Consider the following 20,453-nt stretch of genomic DNA (forward strand, 5'->3'; position numbering starts at 1 on the left):
CACAAATGAGTCAGAGAGATAGGAAGTATTTCTTCAGTCATAGAGTTGTAAGGCAGTGGAATAGCCTAGAAAATGACGTAGTGGAGGCAGGAACCATACACAGTTTTAAGACGAGGTTTGATAAAGCTCATGGAGCGGGGAGAGAGAGGGCCTAGTAGCAACCGGTGAAGAGGCGGGGCCAGGAGCTAGGACTCGACCCCTGCAACCACAAATAGGTGAGTACAAATAGGTGAGTACACACACACACACACACACACACACACAAACCTCACTCAAGGAAAAAGATCTGGGGGTGAGTATAACACCGAGCATATCTCCTGAGGCGCACATCAATCAGATAACTGCTGCAGCATACGGGCGCCTGACAAACCTATGGATAGCGTTCCGATACCTCAGTAAGGAGTCGTTCAAGACTCTGTATACCATTTACGTCAGGCCCATACTGGAGTATGCAGCACCAGTTTGGAATCCACACCTAGTCAAGCACGTCAAGAAATTAGAGAAAGTGCAAAGGTTTGCAACAAGACTAGTCCCAGAGCTACGGGGATTGTCCTACGAAGAAAGGTTGAGGGAAATCGGCCTGATGACACTGGAGGCCAGGAGGGTCAGGGGAGACATGATAACGACATATAAAATACTGCGCGGAATAGACGAGGTGGACAAAGACGGGATGTTCCAGAGATGGGACACAGATACAAGAGGTCACAATTGGAAGTTGAAGACTCAGATGAATCAAAGGGATGTTAGGAAGTATTTCTTCAGTCATAGAGTAGTCAAGCCGTGGAATAGCCTAGAAAGTGAAGTAGTGGAGGCGGGAACCATACATAGTTTTAAGGCGAGGTATGATAAAGCTCATGGAGCAGGGAGAGAGAGGACCTAGTAGCAATCAGTGAAGAGGCGGGGCCAGGAGCTATGACTCGACCCCTGCAACCACAAATAGGTGAGTACACACACAGGAGCTAAGACTCGACCCCTGCAACCATAAATAGGTGAGTACACACACACGCACACGCGCACACACACACACACACACACACGCACTCTGAGTGAGTGAGTCAGTACCTGGCCAGCCAGGTTGTGGTTACTATGTTGGTTTACTTGAGGCCAGTAGTAACAACCTGGTTAATCAGTCCCTGATCCACTACCAGGCCTGGTCATGGAATTTGCCATGGGGGTGTTGACCTGTGGAACACCCTCCAGGTATGTACAGCATTACAGTAAGGCCCCGCTTTACGGTGTTTCGCCTTATGGCATTCCGCTAATACGGCGATGTCAAATTATGACCAAAATTTGCTATACGGCAAGCAGTCTTTCAAATACGGCGCCCCCCCACCCGGTTTGTTTACATTTTCCGTGACCACATCTATTATGTCAGGAAACTTTCCAAAATTTCAAGTGTTTTAAAGTTACTGCATATTTTATATGTACTCTGATAATTATACTTATGTGTACCTGTACTTAAATATACTTACACGGATTCGTTGGACAATAAAGCAGACTGTAAACGGATGGGGTTGTAGGCGCCCTTATAAACACAAACAATAAATATAAATCAGGAACGTACACAGTAAGCTGTCCAATATACAAGTACAGTTAGAAATAGAAATACAAATAGCTAGAGCTTCATTTAAGGAGGTTATTAATAGAATATTCAAGAGGTTGCTAGTGGAATTACAGTAAATCAACCATTCAAATCATTATGAAGCTCTGTGTAGTCTGCGGTCAATCAAACAAATGGGCTTCCACATGGATAAATTGTCATTTTTGTGGAAATTGGTGTCATGCCTCTTGTGCAGATATCCAAGAACTAGCTACAAGCAGTATTAAAACAGGGAAGTGTTTTTGGGTATGCCCAAATGAGATAAATCTGTGGACTAAAATCACAAGGGTATTAAAAGAGGACAACATCAAAGCTGCTTTCATAGACAACCTGGAAGCTTTCTACAACAGATGGGAACATAAAAAGTCTGGGCTGAATGGTACTGGCCTTGATACTGGCCATGTAGTCAGAAACTGTAAGGCTGGAGGTGAAGTCCTGGTAGTCAGTAAATGTGGGGCTGATAGTGCTGTCCTGGGAGACAGTAATGGTGAAGCTGGAGATGCTGTCCTGGGAGACAGTAATGGTGAAGCTGGAGGTGCTGTCCTGGGAGACAGTAATGGTGAAGCTGGAGATTTTGTCCAGGTAGTCGGGAATTATACGCAGGAAGGAATACATATAAATGACCTCATAGGGGACAGGAGCCGTAGTAGGGAAACAAGTGTAGTCAAAGATAAGATAAAACCAATATTGCAAACTAGAAATACCGCAGGAAATAGCAAACAAGAGGACATCACTAGCAATAGTGAGGATATATTACCAAAAACAACTGGTGGGAGCTCCATTGTTGGTGCTAGAGAGGATAGGAGTAAGACAGGGAAACATGCACCAACAGGAAATACAGTCACAGAAACCCAAGGCAAACGGAAACCAAGCCTGTGCACATACTATGCACTTGGTATCTGCAGGCATGGGAAATCTGGAAAAACAGACGGGACGTGCAACTATGACCACCCTAGAAAATACCATGCCCATATGACAACAGGAAAATGCAAACTCCCTTCCTGTAAGCTTTTTCACCCTGAACTGTGTACCTCTTCAGTACAGGAAAGACTGTGCTATAACTTAAATTGCCAGGCACACCATCTAAAGGGGACAAAAAGATACAAAACATCCAGGCCATGGGAAAACCTGGGTAGTCACAGCCACTCAAGAGGGAGAGGTTTTTTAGTGCCAGGAAGGAAAAAAAACTGGCAGGAAATGGCAGAAATCGTACACCAAATCCAGTCATTCCTGGAGTGGAACCACAGTTGATGGCCTCCACTCCAAACCAACAGATACAGATACTAATACCGGAAAAAAAATCCCCCCCCAGTACCAACAATACCACCAGTCCAATGACATTCTTCTTTGCAAATATACAGGGTCTAAAGCCAGCAACAAACAACAAAATACCTTTCATCCGTGGACTGCTTGCAGAGGCAAAGGCAATGTTCGCAGCTTTCACTGAGACCCACATAAGGGATCACTTGGGCAATGAAATATGGATCCCAGGTTACAACCTATACAGATGTGACAGAGTGAACAGGCAAAAGGGGGGGGGGGTTGCCCTGTACATTGCAGTCACTTGTTTGCACAGAACTGCTTAATGCCTCAAATGATGTAGTGGAAGTTTTAGCAGTAAAGATCGAGAACCAAAACCTAGTCATTGTGGTAGTCTACAAGCCTCCGGATGCAACATCCCAGCAATTCCAGGAACAGCTGTTAAAAATTGACCACTGTCTGGAAAATCTTCCAGCTCCTGCACCCAACATCTTGCTCCTGGGGGATTTCAACTTAAGGCACCTAAAATGGAGGAATATAGCAAATAATATTGTTGCAGTAATAACACCAGGAGGCAGCTCTGATGAAAACTCACACTCACACGAGCTTCTAAATCTCTGCACAAAATTCAATTTAAACCAGCAAATAATAGAGCCTACTAGACTGGAGAATACACTAGACCTCATCTTCACTAACAATGATGAGCTGATAAGAAATATCACCATATCAAAAACAATATACTCAGATCACAACATAATTGAGGTTCAGACATGTATGCGTGGAGCCCCAGACCGACATAATGAGACTAGTCACGAGGGAGCATTCGCCAAATTCAACTTCAATAACAAAAACATAAAGTGGGACCAAGTAAACCAAGTCCTAACCGATATAAGCTGGGAAGATATACTAAGCAACACAGACCCCAACTTATGCCTAGAACAGATTAACTTGGTGGCACTCGATGTATGCACAAGGCTTATTCCTCTAAGAAAAAGGAGGAGTAGATGTAAAATAGAAAGAGACAGGCGCTCCCTTTACAGGCAACGGAAAAGAATAACAGAGCGGCTAAAAGAGGTCAATATATCTGAAATGCGTAGGGAGACACTGGTCAGAGAAATAGCAAGCATCGAACTTAAGTTAAAGGAATCTTATAGGAGTCAGGAATCGTGGGAAGAACTAAAAGCCATAAATGAAATCGAAAGAAACCCAAAGTATTTCTTCTCCTATGCCAAATCAAGGTCGAGAACAACGTCCAGTATTGGGCCCCTACTTAAACAAGATGGGTCCTACACAGATGACAGCAAGGAAATGAGTGAGCTACTCAAGTCCCAATATGACTCAGTTTTTAGCAAGCCGCTAACCAGACTGAGAGTCGAAGATCAAAATTAATTTTTTATGAGAGAGCCACAAAATTTGATTAACACAAGCCTATCCGATGTTATCCTGACGCCAAATGACTTCGAACAGGCGATAAATGACATGCCCATGCACTCTGCTTCAGGGCCAGACTCAATGAACTCCGTGTTCATCAAGAACTGCAAGAAGCCCCTATCACGAGCCTTTTCCATCCTATGGAGAGGGAGCATGGACACGGGGGTCGTCCCACAGTTACAAAAAACAACAGACATAGCCCCACTCCACAAAGGGGGCAGTAAAGCAACAGCAAAGAACTACAGACCAATAGCACTAACATCCCATATCATAAAAATCTTTGAAAGGGTCCTAAGAAGCAAGATCACCACCCATCTAGAAACCCATCAGTTACACAACCCAGGGCAACATGGGTTTAGAACAGGTCGCTCCTGTCTGTCTCAACTATTGGATCACTATGACAAGGTCCTAAATGCACTAGAAGACAAAAAGAATACAGATATAATATATACAGACTTTGCAAAAGCCTTCGACAAGTGTGACCATGGCGTAATAGCGCACAAAATGCGTGCTAAAGGAATAACAGGAAAAGTCGGTCGATGGATCTATAATTTCCTCACTAACAGAACACAGAGAGTAGTCGTCAACAGAGTAAAGTCCAAGGCAGCTACGGTGAAAAGCTCTGTTCCACAAGGCACAGTACTCGCTCCCATCTTGTTCCTCATCCTCATATCCGACATAGACAAGGATGTCAGCCACAGCACCGTGTCCTCCTTTGCAGATGACACCCGAATCTGCATGACAGTGTCTTCCATTGCAGACACTGCAAGGCTCCAGGTGGACATCAACCAAATTTTTCAGTGGGCTGCAGAAAACAATATGAAGTTCAACGATGAGAAATTTCAATTACTCAGATATGGTAAACACGAGGAAATTAAATCTTCATCAGAGTACAAAACAAATTCTGGCCACAAAATAGAGCGAAACACCAACGTCAAAGACCTGGGAGTGATCATGTCGGAGGATCTCACCTTCAAGGACCATAACATTGTATCAATCGCATCTGCTAGAAAAATGACAGGATGGATAATGAGAACCTTCAAAACTAGGGAGGCCAAGCCCATGATGACACTCTTCAGGTCACTTGTTCTATCTAGGCTGGAATATTGCTGCACACTAACAGCACCTTTCAAGGCAGGTGAAATTGCTGACCTAGAAAATGTACAGAGAACCTTCACGGCGCGCATAACGGAGATAAAACACCTCAATTACTGGGAGCGCTTGAGGTTCCTAAACCTGTATTCCCTGGAATGCAGGTGGGAGAGATACATGATTATATACACCTGGAAAATCCTAGAGGGACTAGTACCGAACTTGCACACGAAAATCACTCACTACGAAAGCAAAAGACTTGGCAGACGATGCACCATCCCCCCAATGAAAAGCAGGGGTGTCACTAGCACGTTAAGAGACCATACAATAAGTGTCAGGGGCCCGAGACTGTTCAACTGCCTCCCAGCATACATAAGGGGGATTACCAACAGACCCCTGGCAGTCTTCAAGCTGGCACTGGACAAGCACCTAAAGTCGGTTCCTGACCAGCCGGGCTGTGGCTCGTACGTTGGTTTGCGTGCAGCCAGCAGCAACAGCCTGGTTGATCAGGCTCTGATCCACCAGGAGGCCTGGTCACAGACCGGGCCGTGGGGGCGTTGACCCCCGGAACTCTCTCCAGGTAAACTTCAGGTAAAATTTCAAGTGTTTTAAAGTTACTGCATATTTTATATGTACTCTGATAATTATACTTATGTGTACCTGTACTTAAATATACTTACACACTGTGCTGGTGTGCAGGTACACATTAAAATCGCTAAGTCTCTCTCTACTCATGACGCCAATACTACGTAATAATAATCACTCTTGGGCACACTAAATGTCTTATTTTACATCAATATAGGCATTTTCATTAACCCTTAAATGGTCCAAACGTATATATACGTTTTTTCAACATCTGAAAGTATGTAAAAAATGTAGATCTTTTTTGTTTTACAAAAAAATGTGTAAAAACAACTTTTATCTATATTTTTTTTTGTTATATTTGAAAATATGTAAAAAAAAGTAGATCTACTTTTGTAGCATTACGAATTTGAACGTCGATCTGTTTGGACCGTTTAAGGGTTAATTCATCTGATATTTTCCTCAAAATTATATATGAAACCCATTACATAGCATATAAACATGATACATACACTCACAGAATAAAAATTGATGTAAATATGAGATTTGTTTACAAAGCAGCTGTGTAGGTAGTGTCGGAAGAATTACATTTTCTCTAGTCAAACTGGGGGATAACTGTAGAAAAATATTCTTTTCGTATGCCTTTACTCTATGTATAGCAATTCACGACCCTTGTGGGTTTAGTGTTTTTTATAATAATAATAATAATAATAATAATATTATTATTATTATTATTATTATTATTATTACATGGAAAGCACATAAATCTATAGGGGAAGGAAGGCGGGGTAGGGGTTGTCCTCGAAAGGGTTGGAGAGAGGGTGTAAAGAAGGTTTTGTGGGCGAGGGGCTTGGACTTCCAGCAAGCATGCATGAGCGTGTTAGATAGGAGTGAATGGAGACGAATGGCACTTGGGACCTGACGATCTTTTGGAGTGTGAGCAGGGTAATATTTAGTGAAGGGATTCAGGGAAACTGGTTATTTTCATATAGTCGGACTTGAGTCCTGGAAATGGGAAGTACAATGTCTGCACTCTAAAGGAGGGGTTTGGGATATTGGCAGTTTGGAGGGATATGTTGTGTATCTTCATACGCATATACACAAATAACCCGCACATAAAAGAGAGAAGCTTACGGCGACGTTTCGGTCCGACTTGGACCATTGACAAAGTCACACTTGTGTATTGTTCCAGTCACGGTATTGTGCCTTTTTGTTATTCATACGTATATGCTTCTAAACTGTTGTGTTCTGAGCACCTCTGCAAAAACAGTGATAATGTGTGAGTGAGGTGAAAGTGTTGAATGATGATGAAAGTATTTTCTTTTTGGGGATTTTCTTTCTTTTTTGGGTCACCCTGCCTCGGTGGGAGACGGCCGACTTGTTAAAAAAGAAAATATTATTATTATTTTCATTCACTCTAAAAATGGTGTGTTACTGTTTGTTTATTCTGTACTAACTTGTACAACTTGTACACATTGTAAGAGTATTTGTATTGTGAGGTAATTATTATTAAAATAAAAAATATCGAGGTAAATGTTTTACAAACTCTTACAAACGTACGTGAATGAACTAAAAGTAGACACATATTAATACGCATTTATTTCGCCTGACCAAGTGATCGTCTCGTTTACTCTTTCGTTAACTAGTTGGCTCTCATTGACGATGGCGTCTAAGGTTAGCTGTAATAAAAAGAGAAGTTGTAAGCCTCTTGCTTTAAGTGCCAAGTTAGAGGATGATGGTGTGCCATTCTGATTTTATTCAATAAACACCCTGCCACTCACCTCTCACACAGTGTGAGCAAAGTAACATTTATGAAGGGGTTCAGGGAAACCGGCAGGCCGGACTTGAGTCCTGGAGATGGGAAGTACAGTGCCTGCACTCTGAAGGAGGGGTGTTAATGTTGCAGTTTAAAAACTGTAGTGTAAAGCACCCTTCTGGCAAGACAGTGATGGAGTGAATGATGGTGAAAGTTTTTCTTTTTCGGGCCACCCTGCCTTGGTGGGAATCGGCCAGTGTGATAATAAAATAATTTTAATATTAATGTGTACTCTGTGTGTATCTTACCTTTTACTGTGTTTTTAATGCATATTTCTATTGGTAACTTAATATAAGTAGTGTAAACTTGTTGTCTGGCATTTATTGCATATTTTATGTGTGCTCTGATAATAATACTTGTAGAGCTGTGTGGTAGCCGGGTGGAGGGACAACATTACGTTTTCTCTGCTCAGCCATCAGAGAAAACGTGTATGAATCTGCGTTTGGCCCAGCCACTCCCTTACTCCGCTTTTGTTTACAATTTTCGGCATGAATTATTCATTACTTCTACCTTCGTTTATGATGGCATCTAAACGTAGTTGCTAGAAATGATTAAATTCAGTGAACAAGGCATGTCGATGTTAATAATATGGCTCTGGGCCACAGTGTAGGTAGCCGGTAGGTGTAGCCCAGGCACTACACCTACCGGCTACACCTACTGGCTACCTACACTGACTTTCTACAAATAAATACTACTCACCTCTCTTCCTATATTAATACTACACATATTTTAAGGTAAATAATGAGTGTACTGTATGTGTATTTTACCTCTCTGGGATGTTTTAAATATCGTATATTAAGTATGAGACGGGGAGCCAGAGCTACCTACACCTGGGCTACCTGCACCTGACTTCCTACAAATAAGTGCTACTCTCCTCTCTCCCTACATTAAGATTACAAATACTTTAAGATAAGTAATGAATTTACTGTGAATGTATTTTACTTTGTGTGTTTTTAATACCTGGTTCTATTACTAACTTAATATAATTTAGTGTAAACTTGTTGTCTTGCATTTATATACATTTATAAATGGAAAAAAAATGGCGTTCTGCCTTCCGGCAATGTCTGCTTTCCGGCGACAGCCTGGAACCTAACCCGCCGTATAAGTGGGGCCCTACTGTATATATGTATGGTCTATTATATATGTACAGTCTATTATATATGTGCATTCTAGTATGTGCATTCTAGTATGTGCATTCTATTGCGTATGTGGTGTCTTGTATATGTACATCATGTGTATGCACAGTCTATTATATATGTAGAGTGGAACCTTGGTTTTCGTCATTAATTCGTTCCAGAAAGTCTGATGAAAACCGAAGTCAATGAAAACTGTAGCGGATTAACCCTTAAATGGTCCAAACGTATATATACGTTTTTTCAACATCCGAAAGTATGTAAAAAAATGTAGATCTTCTTTTTTGTTTTACATTTGAAAACGTGTAAAAAAAACTTTTATCTACATTTTTTTGTTACATTTGAAAATGTTAAAAAAAGTAGATTTACTTTTGTAGCATTAGGAATTTGAACGTCGATTTGTTTGGACCGTTTAAGGGTTAATTGCAAATATAATTAATCCATTCGAGACACCCAAAAGTATTAAAAAATACATTTTATGGAGAATAACTACAATTTTACATACAGAAAACAATGAGAAATAAATATAAAGGACTAATGAAATGGATAAATGAGCATTTAACATTTTTACTTTTATTGAAGACTCTTGTTGGAAGACGCAAGGAGGGGAGAGGGAGGAGAGGTTATTGGTTGGAATGGGAATCCCCTTCCGTAAGGACTTCAGGTATCAAGTCCCTATCCAGGGTTTCCTTCATTGTCTTATTGGTATTGGACCCCTGTCACACAAAAAATGTGTTTAGAGGCGTCTCTTTAAGATTTGCTTAAAATGGGACAAGGCATTGTCATTGAACATGTTGCAGACATGGCTTGCAACAGCTTTGTTAGGGTGATATTTCTCCACAAACCTTTGCAACTCACTCCACTTTTCACACACATCTTTAATCACTGAAGAAGGCACATTCTCCCCTCTTCCTCCTCTGAAGCAACTTCCTCAGCTGCGATGTATTGCTGTTCCAGTTGGTGTTGCAGCTCTTCAGTGGTTAGCTCTTCCCTGTGGTCATTCACCAACTCTTCCATATCCAAGCCACTCACATCCAACCCCATGCTATGAGTTCTTTCTTGAATTCTATTGTTTCTCACCTTTATCAAAGGGCTGGCACTCGGAACTTTCTTTGGCCCCATGGTGGCTTATTTAGCAGTCACACTCAATAAACAAGGACAAAAACAATGGATTATTACGAAATGTTTTGAATGAACATGCAGGGTAATGCCCACTCAAGAAACAAAGCCAAACTGACTTGGAACGCGTGGGATGCTTTGTGTGGGCGCTGGCAGGTGTACATGTTCAGTACGGCGGACCAACGAAAACCGAGGTGATGAACGAAAACTGGGACAAAATTTTGACAAAATAAGTCATCGGAAATCGAATTTGACAACCAGGGCAAACGAAGACAGGTTCCACTATATGGCCTATTATATATGTATGGTCTGTTATGTATGCATGGTCCATTATATGTGCATTCTATTATATATGTATGATCTGTTATACACTGTATATGTATGTGCAGTGTTGTGTGTGGTCTATTATATATGTTGTGTCCATTATATGTAGCTTCTACAGCTAGCCCTCCACTTTTGCGAGCTTCGAACATTTGCGAATACCCAGTTTCCCAATCATATTTACTAAAATAGAGGAAAAAGCATGGAAAAAACTTCCTGTCACGTCCCTATTACCCTCCCTCTTACCCCCTCACTGGCAGCCCGCCAGTCTGCCACTCAATCATTGTCCAGTTATCATCCATCCTGACTTCCTAGCAAGTAAAGGATGGTTTGATAAATTTATGAGATGGTTCTCCCTGCATAACCTGAAGACGAGTGGAGAGTCAGGTTCGGCAGATCACGTGTCGGCACCTGTATTCCCTTGCACTTTGAAAAAATCATCAATGAGAAGGGATACAGGCCTGAGCAGGTGTGGAATATGGATGAAATAGCCCTGTATTGGAAGATGCCTGCCAGGACCTTCATCACCAAGGAGAAGAGTGCACTAGGGTTCAAGGCTATGATAAACTGATGCAGATTAAGGCTGTGCTAACGCTGCTGGGCACATGGTAAAGCCAGGCTTTATTTATAAAGCTGCCAACCCCAGAGCACTGAAGGTGCAGTATTGTTAGACTAAGTAAATGCTATTATTATACAGTGGACCCCCGGTTAACGATATTTTTTCTCTCCAGAAGTATGTTCAGGTGCCAGTACTGACCGAATTTGTTCCCATAAGGAATGTTGTGAAGTAGATTAGTCCATTTCAGACCCCCAAACATACACGTACAAACGCACTTACATAAATACACTTACATAATTGGTCGCATTCCGAGGTGATCGTTATGCGGGGGTCCACTGTATTTCCCTACAATATATTTGCCCATCGAAACATTCACGAACACTAAAGTATAATATTATATTTCCCTGCATCATATTTGTGCACCAAACATTTGCAAATTTTAAAGATTCGCTAGGTTCTTGATCTCCTAACCCTCTTAAATTGGAGGGTCTCCTGTATTATATATGTTGGTTCTATTATATATGTAGGGTCCATTATACAGACAGGCCCCACTTTACTACGCCTTGCTTTACAGCAATTCACTAATACAGCAGTTTTCAATTCTCTAGATCTATGATTTCACCTTCCATGAATGAAGATGTTAACATACAGTAGTATTCCAGCCTAGAGAAAGCGATATAAAAAGGATCATCATTGTCTTGGCATTCATTATTTTGAAGGTTCTTATTATCCATCCCATCATTTTCCTCGCAGATGTGATAGCGATTGTTGTGATAATTGGTGAGATCCTGTGACATAAACACTCGCAAGTCCTTCACACTACTTTTCTGCTCTGTTGTGTGATTACGGCTTGTCATAGACTCGGTTCTAGCTATTATTTCCTGCGGTAGGAGTAATACCTGGAGGGTGTTAGAATTCCCTGCAGCATGGTTCATGACCATGCCTGATGGTGGATCAAAACCTCGTCAACCAGGTTTTTACTGCTGGCTGCATGTAAACTAACCACAGCAAGGTTGGTGAGGTACTGATTGTGTGTGTCCAGCTCCCTCTTGAAGACAGTCAGGGTTCTTGACAACCAGGGGGTCTTGAAGACACTAAGGGGTCTATTGGTAATCCCCCTTAGAAGGGGGTCTATTATATAGATGTCTTGTACCTTATACACTTGTATATTGTGAGATTTTGGTTAACTTTAGGACTAATAATAAATTGACGATGTAATGTGTGTGTATCACAACAATGTGACTAGCTTATCTTAGTCTCTACACTAGCCTATCTTTAAATTATTTTTTTCATTTAGTGCCTTGCCTACATTACTAATATTACTTGTCTGGTATTTCTGATGTTTTCTTTTTGACTGAAGATTGCTTGTTTTAACCCTTAAACTGTCCAAACGTAGATCTGTGTTCACGTGCATAGTGCTCCAAACGTAGATCTATGTTCACGTGCATAGTGCTCCAAACGTAGATCTACTTTTTTTTACATGCTTTCAAATGTAAAAAAAAACGTAGATCTACGTTTGGAATGCTATGCATGTGAACGTAAATCTACGTTTGGACAGTTTAAGGGTTAATTGTATTTTTTTTACTGTCTGATGACTTAACCTAGCTTCGTTTCTATTTTCTTATAGAACTGTTTGTGTGTCTTTGTTTTATATATTCATGCTATCCTCTTATTTTTTGTTTCATAGCTGAAGATAATAGCTGAGGTACGGTGGTCAGTCTTTAAAGCAGCAGACTCAGGTTCGATTCCTGGTGGAGCCTTTTTTATATATGGTTAAAGGTAGGGAAGTTTTCATTGCATTTATGGATTTAGAAAAGGCATATGATAGTGGATAGGGGAGCAATGTGGCAGATGTAAGTATATGGAATAGGTGGTAAGTTACTAAATGCTGTAAAGGGTTTTTATGAGGATAGTGAGGCTCAGGTTAGGGTGTGTAGAAGAGAGGGAGACTACTTCCCAGTAAAAGTAGGTCTTAGACAGGGATGTGTAATGTCACCATGGTTGTTTAATATATAGATGGGGTTATAATAGAAGTAAATGCTAGGGTGTTGGGGAGAGGAGTGGGATTAAATTATGGGGAATCAAATCCAAAATGGGAGTTGACAGTTACTTTTTGCTGGTGATATTGTGCTTATGGGAGATTCTAAAGAAAAGTTGCAAAGGTTAATGGACGAGTTTGGTAGTGTGTGTAAAGGTAGAAAGTTGAAAATGAACATAGATAAGAGTAAGGTAATGTGGGTATCAAATGATTTAGATAAAGAAAAATTGGAAATCACATTGGAAAGAGGGAGTATGGAAGAAGTGAATGTTTTCAGATATTTGGGAGTTGATGTGTCAGTGGATGGGTTTATAAAGGATGAGGTTAACCATAGAATTGATGAAGGAAAAAAGGTGAGTGGTGCGTTGAGGTATATGTGGAGACAAAAAACGTTATCCATGGATGCAAAGAAGGGAATGTATTAAAGTATAGTGGTACCAACAGATTTATAAGGGTGTGAAGCTTGGGTTGCAAATGCTGCAGCGAGGAGATGGTTGGAGGCAGTAGAGATGTCCTGTCTAAAGGCAATGTGTGGTGTAAATATTATGCAGAGAATTCAGAGTGTGGAAATTAGGAGAAGGTGTGGAGTTACTAAAAGTATTAGTCAGAGGGCTGAAGAGGGGTTGTTGAGGTGGTTTGGTCACTTAGAAAGAATGGATCAAAGTAGAATGACTTGGAGAGTATATAAATCTGTAGGGGAATGAACGCAGGGTAGGGGTCTTAGAAAAGGTTGGAGGGAGGGGGTAAATTAGGTTTTGTGGGCAAGGAGCTTGGACTTCCAGCAAGTGTGTGTGAGCGTGTTGGATAAGAGTGAATGGAGACAAATGGTATTTGGCACCTGATGAGCTGTTGGAGTGTGAGCAGGGTAATATTTAGTAAAGGGATTCAGGGAAACCGGTTATTTTATATAGCCGGACTTGAGTCCTGGAAATGGGTAGTACAATGTCTGCACTCTAAAGGAGGGGTTTGGGATGTTGGCAGTTTGGAGGGATATGTTGTGTATCTTTATATGTATATACTTCCAAACTGTTGTGTTCTGAGCACCTCTGCAAAAACAGTGATTATGTATGAATGAGGTGAAAGTGTTGAATGATGAAAGTATTTTCTTTTTGGGTATTTTTTTTCTTTTTTTGGTCACCCTGCCTCGGTGGGAGACGACCAACTTGTTGAAAAAAAAAAAAAATTGTCTATAATTTTATTTGTAATTTGTGTGAATATATTAATTTTATTGTAGGTGAAAAATGTTAGTTTTGTCAATTTTGTGTCTTCCTTTTCTTAGTACAGTGGACCCCCGGTTAACGATATTTTTTCACTCCAGAAGTATGTTCAGGTGCCAGTACTGACCGAATTTGTTAGATTAGTCCATAAGTACAAACGCACTATTGTGAAGATAGATTAGGTCCATTTAAGAAATATTGTGAAGTAGATTAGTCAGACCCCCAAACATACACGTACAAACGCACTTACATAAATACACTTACATAATTGGTCGCATTCGGAGGTAATCGTTATGCGGGGGTCCACTGTAATAGCTATTTTTTTTGTAATATAGTATTTGTAATTCTTATGTTATTTATTTCTGATACTTTCATTTTATTGCATGTGATAAATGTTACTAGAGTTTTCTCAGTTGTATCTACCTCATCTTAGAGTTTTTTTTTTTTGATAATATAGTATTTGTTTTGAGTATTGTGTGAATTATTTGTTTTGAGTATTGTGTGAATTATGTAACTAAAGTAAGATTATTTTATAGGGTTTAGCATCAACAAGGCATGCTGAGGAAATGCCGGAGATTTACAAGAGAACCTGCGTGCGGTCAGCAGTAACAGCCTGGTTGATCTGTCCCTGATCCACCGCAAGGCCTGGTCATGGACCATGCTGCAGGGGGCATTGACCCCCCTGAACACACTCCAGATATACTTCGTTCCTGGAGGGAGCCACAGTATTTCCAGAGGTCAAACAAGGTACGTGGAATGAAGGTTAGTCTAGGTAAGGTTTGTCAGAAAACAGTACAAGTGTTTCCTGATGTGGGTCTTAGATGATGACCCACCATTGGAGCTTTTGGTCATCTGACCAAGGCCTTCCACTGGCTTATTGGTCCACCCCTTTAAAAATGTGGCCACTTATAACTAACATATTACGTGGAATAAAAAATAGTAGAAAACACACAATACGGTAGAACCCTCGTATCCACTGATTCAGTATCTATAGTTTATCCATTGTTTACTTCGGCCCAAAAATACCTCTTAATTCTGCATAATAATGGCTTCGAAGTGAAAAAATAGAGACACTAATAGTTCTTCAAATTATTATTTTTATTATGATCAAAGGGGAAGCGCTAAACCCGTAGGATTATACAGCGCCCGGGGGGGGATGTGGAAGGCATTCAGGCTTAATTCGGGGAACTGGAGCACAGTTCCAATTCACTAAATCAAGAGCCCCTCACCAACATCAAGGAACCTTCCATGAGGGGATAGTTCTTCAAAGCCTAAGAGAAGCTGTGAAGCGATTCCCATCAGTTACAATTCTCCACGTATGCATGTATGAGTATAGGACTTACGTATTGGGTTGACTACTATAAGGCACGAGGTTTTGGCATCCGTGGCAGGTCCCCGCAGATAAGAGGTAACTACTGTGTAATAAAATTTTTATTTGTAGTACAAATTATGAATTTTGTGTGAAAATGTTTTTGTAGGCACAGAAAACCACTAACAGTGCTAGTCATGACATTATGCCGCCCCTCCTCCAAATGTACTAAAACACAAACACGTGCTATGAAAGATTATAATACAGGTCCCCCTCAACATTCGCGTTTTCCATTTTTGTGGGCTTCGAACATTCATGAATTCCCAGCCGCCCAATCATTTAAAATGTCATTACATACGTTAGGAATTGTGGCAGTGGCAGAGTTTGTTTGGAGATAGGACAAGATAGTCCTTCAATGACACTAAAATCAACTCTACGGTTTATTTATCTATCACAATTCATCTAATATGACATAATAAACAATATTAATAACATAGAAACATGACATATACTCGAGAGTGAATAAAATGTCATTATGTCACGAGTGTTGTGTTGGGTTTATAAGCCACCGAGACAAGCCGTACATAGTGGTGGTTGAGGCGGTAGAGACTAGAGATGATGGTGTTGTCAGTTGCCCTATATAACACCAACAACATTGGAGGGGTTAGGTTCGTGCTGTCCTTTTTCTATCGATTAATCACTTTCTCCACTGTTAATGCTACACTTTATCACTGGCTGGCTCTATAGCCTTCATCGACTCATGCTGCTTTAGTATCATACATATCGTAGAATCACTGAAGAAGGTACATTCTCCCCTCTTCCTCCTCCATTTTGGTACTCTGCTACGAGTTCTTTCTTGAATTCTATAATCTTTCTCAACTTTACTAAAGGACTGGCACTAGTACAATATTTTGTTTTCATGTGTTTCATGATTGTTTATGGTTCAGTAGGTTAAGGAAGCAGTATTGTTAGGCTAAGTAAATGCTGTTATTATATTCCCCTACAATATACAGTGGACCCCCGCATAACGATCACCTCCGAAAGCGACCAATTATGTAAGTGTATTTATGAAAGTGTGTTTGTACGTGTATGTTTGGGGGTCTGAAATGGACTAATCTACTTCACAATATTCCTTATGGGAACAAATTCGGTCAGTACTGGCACCTGAACATACTTCTGGATTGAAAAAATATCGTTAACCGGGGGTCCACTGTATTGGGGCACCAAACATTCATGATTTTTCAACATTCGTGAGATTTTTGATTCCCTAACCCTTGCGAATGTGGAAGGAGACCTGTATATATATTTGCATACTTACTGAGGTTTCAGTACTTGGTGCTGCGTCCTTTACACATAATCATGTCCCTCAGCCATGTTGGAAGACACACTCAAATTCTTGAGGGTTTGGGGAGGAATATTATTCCATGTCTCGTGTAGAGCAGCCTCCAGCCGTGGGATGTAACTGATATCCTTTCCCAGTAAACTTCGTTTCACTATTGACCAGAAGTTCTCAATAGGGTTTAGGTCTGGGGAATTACCTGGCCAGTTATTAAACAACCTCACTTCACAGTCCTTAAGCTACTGAACTATAGACTTGGTGATATGACACGGTGCACCATCCTACATAAAAACTGTAGCCCCACACTTGTCAAACGCCTCAGGTAAATTGTCACACCCCGAAACCATGAGCAAGTCTGAGTGTTTGGTGGTCCCACAGTTGTAGCATGGGTCTAGCGGGGTCACTACCTCTGGGCTGGTACACGTCCCCCATAATTACAGGTGACGGTGAAGGTTCTTCATCACTCCAAAGTACTTCAGACCACTGTTGAAGAGTCCAGTGAAGATACTTCTTTGCATAATCCATCCTACGTTTCTTCTGTGGCTTGGAGAGGATCGGTTTCTTAACCTGGTGGTGACTACTGTAGCCCAGTTCTGACACACGTCTGTTAACAGGTCTTAGACACCTCTGAGAGAAGATGTGAGTTCATTTCTTTCAATTCTCTAGCAGTTGTCTTAGGAGTACTCTCTAACTGCTGCTTTAACACAGTTAAGGTACGAACAGATGTTGACTTTGAGGGGCCAGGCCGAGGTTTGGCATACAGTAACTTGACACCGCCACCAACCTTGAAAAGCAGCACCCAGTTCCTCACTGAACGCTCACACACACTAACATTCTCCACTACCTCTTTCATCTAGTGCCCAGCTTTGTGAAGCCCTATGATTTAAGCTATAGTTTCAGGTGTTAAAGACTTCCTTTTACCCATAATCAAACATGTATAGCTCCAAAACCGAAGGGAACACTGGACAAAAGATGGGGCAGATGAAAGACAAAAGTGCAACACTTCCTCTCACCATCGCAGCCACGTGAACACTGAGGAGTCGCTGTAGAGTGTGGCGGCATGACTTCATGCTAATGGTTGCTACCTGGCATAATGCACTGACGAAGAAAGACCCCCCCTGTATGGTAGGCCTTTGATTTTCTTCATGGCATTATTCCGGGGCACTCACCCAGCATAATGCCATGACTAGCACTGTATGTAATGCATTCCAGGCAACTAATCATAAGGCTTGAATGTTACTTAAGAACTAGATACATGTATAGACTATTAAGTAGGACTTCGTAAGTAGTCACATAGGACAACCCAAGAAAGTCAGTGCATTATTGAGAGACTGTCTTATTTCCATTGTGGTCCTCAGTCTTGTCCCCCAGGATGCCACCCACACCAGTCGCCTAATACCTAGGTACCTACTTGCTGATAGTGAACAGGACGATAGGTGTAAGGAAATGTGCCCAGTGTTTCCATCCTTGTCAGGGATCGAACTACAATCATAAGTACACAGTAGAAAGGCAGCTATTGACATGATATGGTGTTTGCTGCACCAACTAGTGGCAGCTTTCTGAAGCTCACTCATTATTAATAATAATTTAGGGAACTGGAACATGGATCCAATTCCCTAGATCAAGAGCCCCTCACCAGTGTCAAGGAACCTCGACACTGGTGAGGGGCTCTTGATCTAGGGAATTGGATCTGTGTTCCAGTTCCCTAAATTAATAATAATAATGAGTGAGCTTCAGTTCCTTAAATTAATAATAATTATAATAATGAGCTTCAGAATGCTGCCAAATTAGTCTGTTTACCTCGCTGTGGAAGCACTTCTCTCATGTTTTGCTTGCATTTTTCTGACGTTATTTTGCCAAGTTTTTTTTTTCTAACCATGGGTCCTAAGAAAGTAAGTGGAAAGGACAGTGTTGAGAAGAAAGAGGATGATATCGATGGAATTAAAGCATGAAATCATAGATAAACAAGTGAGGTGTGTGGGTTGATGGAGAAGCTCGCTTGTAACTCGGAGCAAAATAATCAACTGAGCGACAGCTCATATTTCGAAAGACTCGTATGTTGGGACACTCATAAGTCGAGGTTCCACTGTATGGGTGTATGCCAGATCGTATTTTTCTTGTACGTATTTTCGTTGTAAGATTTTCTACAGCTATTTTCATTCCACCTTAAGCCATATATACATTGTCCATAGAGATGTAATTGTAAAACCAATTGATCTGTTCCAGACACCCAAAAATATTAACAAAAAATACATTTTATAGAGTAAAATATAGGGAGGTACCACCTCTGGAACTGTCCTAGGGACCCTCATCCTCAGAGAAAAGAATAAACTTGTTTCAGGGAAAACTCAAGGTTCTCCCTGAAGCTGTTTGAAAATTTTCTCCTACCACCCCCTATATTTCATAGATACTTTATTTAAAGACAAAATAAACTGACATTATAGAGGATAACTATAGTTTTACATACAAACTAGGGCATATGGAAACCTAGGTTCCGCTGTACTTGCTTGCGTCTAGGTGAACAGCAACAGTAAGTGTAAGAAGAAAACATGACCAGCACTTCCACCCATGCTGGGTGGAAGTGCTGGTTTTTGAAATGAGATGAGGTAAGATAACAGCTCTTAGCTTGTAAAACTGATGTGTAATTTTTTTTCTTTTTTTTCTACAGCGTGTAAGGTCAAGATTATCAAAGACATTCTGTATTATGATTTAGTTTTTTGCCTTTCCAGAAAAGTTTAAGTATGTACGAGAATATCATCAGCATAGCTAAGTGTGGTATTACGGAGGGTATTTGAATATTTAAGTAGGGTATTGATTAATATATTAAATAATGTGGGACTTAATATACCACCTTGTGTGGTGAATTACATATGCAGCTGATTTTCTATAGATAACCAAGAATCCACTATAAATGCAAACCACTTTTACATATCCATTTTAGCTAATTCACACACAATGCATTTTTTGATATAAAAAAAAGTCATATCAGAATTACTCAGTGACCCTTGTTAAAAACAAAGATTGGGACTTTGTTGGTGGTTCTCATGTTTAAGCCCGGGGTCCACCTGATCGAAATCGGCAATTTCACATTCCAGTGTCTCTCTACAGGGGAAACTTTCCTTCTGATTCATTTCCAGATTGGGGCACTTGTAATATTTTATTACCAGCCTGGCTATTAGATACCTGGAGTTTACCTGGAGAGAGTTCCGAGGGTCAACGCCCCCGCGGCCCGGTCTGTGACCAGGCCTCCTGGTGGATCAGAGCCTGATCAACCAGGCTGTTGCTGCTGGCTGCACGCAAACCAACGTACGAGCCACAGCCCGGCTGGTCAGGAACCGACTTTAGGTGCTTGTCCAGTGCCAGCTTGAAGACTGCCAGGGGTCTGTTGGTAATCCCCCTTATGTATGCTGGGAGGCAGTTGAACAGTCTCGGGCCCCTGACACTTATTGTATGGTCTCTTAACGTGCTAGTGACACCCCTGCTTTTCATTGGGGGGATGTTGCATCGTCTGCCAAGTCTTTTGCTTTCGTAGTGAGTGATTTTCGTGTGCAAGTTCGGTACTAGTCCCTCTAGGATTTTCCAGGTGTATATAATCATGTATCTCTCCCGCCTGCGTTCCAGGGAATACAGGTTCAGG

General features: G+C 41.1%; 1 long non-coding RNA gene across 3 annotated transcripts in view; it reads left to right on the forward strand.

The window, feature by feature from the left end:
* The window catches only part of LOC138851108 (uncharacterized), a 53,390-nt gene that overhangs the window by 25,748 nt on the left and 7,189 nt on the right, over positions 1–20,453 (forward strand). The window contains exons 4-5 of one of the 3 annotated variants that reach the window (XR_011390989.1): positions 12,601–12,692; positions 14,705–14,915. This is a non-coding gene — a long non-coding RNA (uncharacterized lncRNA). The remainder of the gene's footprint in view (positions 1–12,600; positions 12,693–14,704; positions 14,916–20,453) is intronic. The other 2 variants (XR_011390990.1, XR_011390988.1) reach the window with 2 other exon arrangements.

Source organism: Cherax quadricarinatus, chromosome 100, assembly GCF_038502225.1.
Source record: "Cherax quadricarinatus isolate ZL_2023a chromosome 100, ASM3850222v1, whole genome shotgun sequence".
Taxonomy (NCBI): Eukaryota; Metazoa; Arthropoda; class Malacostraca; order Decapoda; family Parastacidae; genus Cherax; species Cherax quadricarinatus.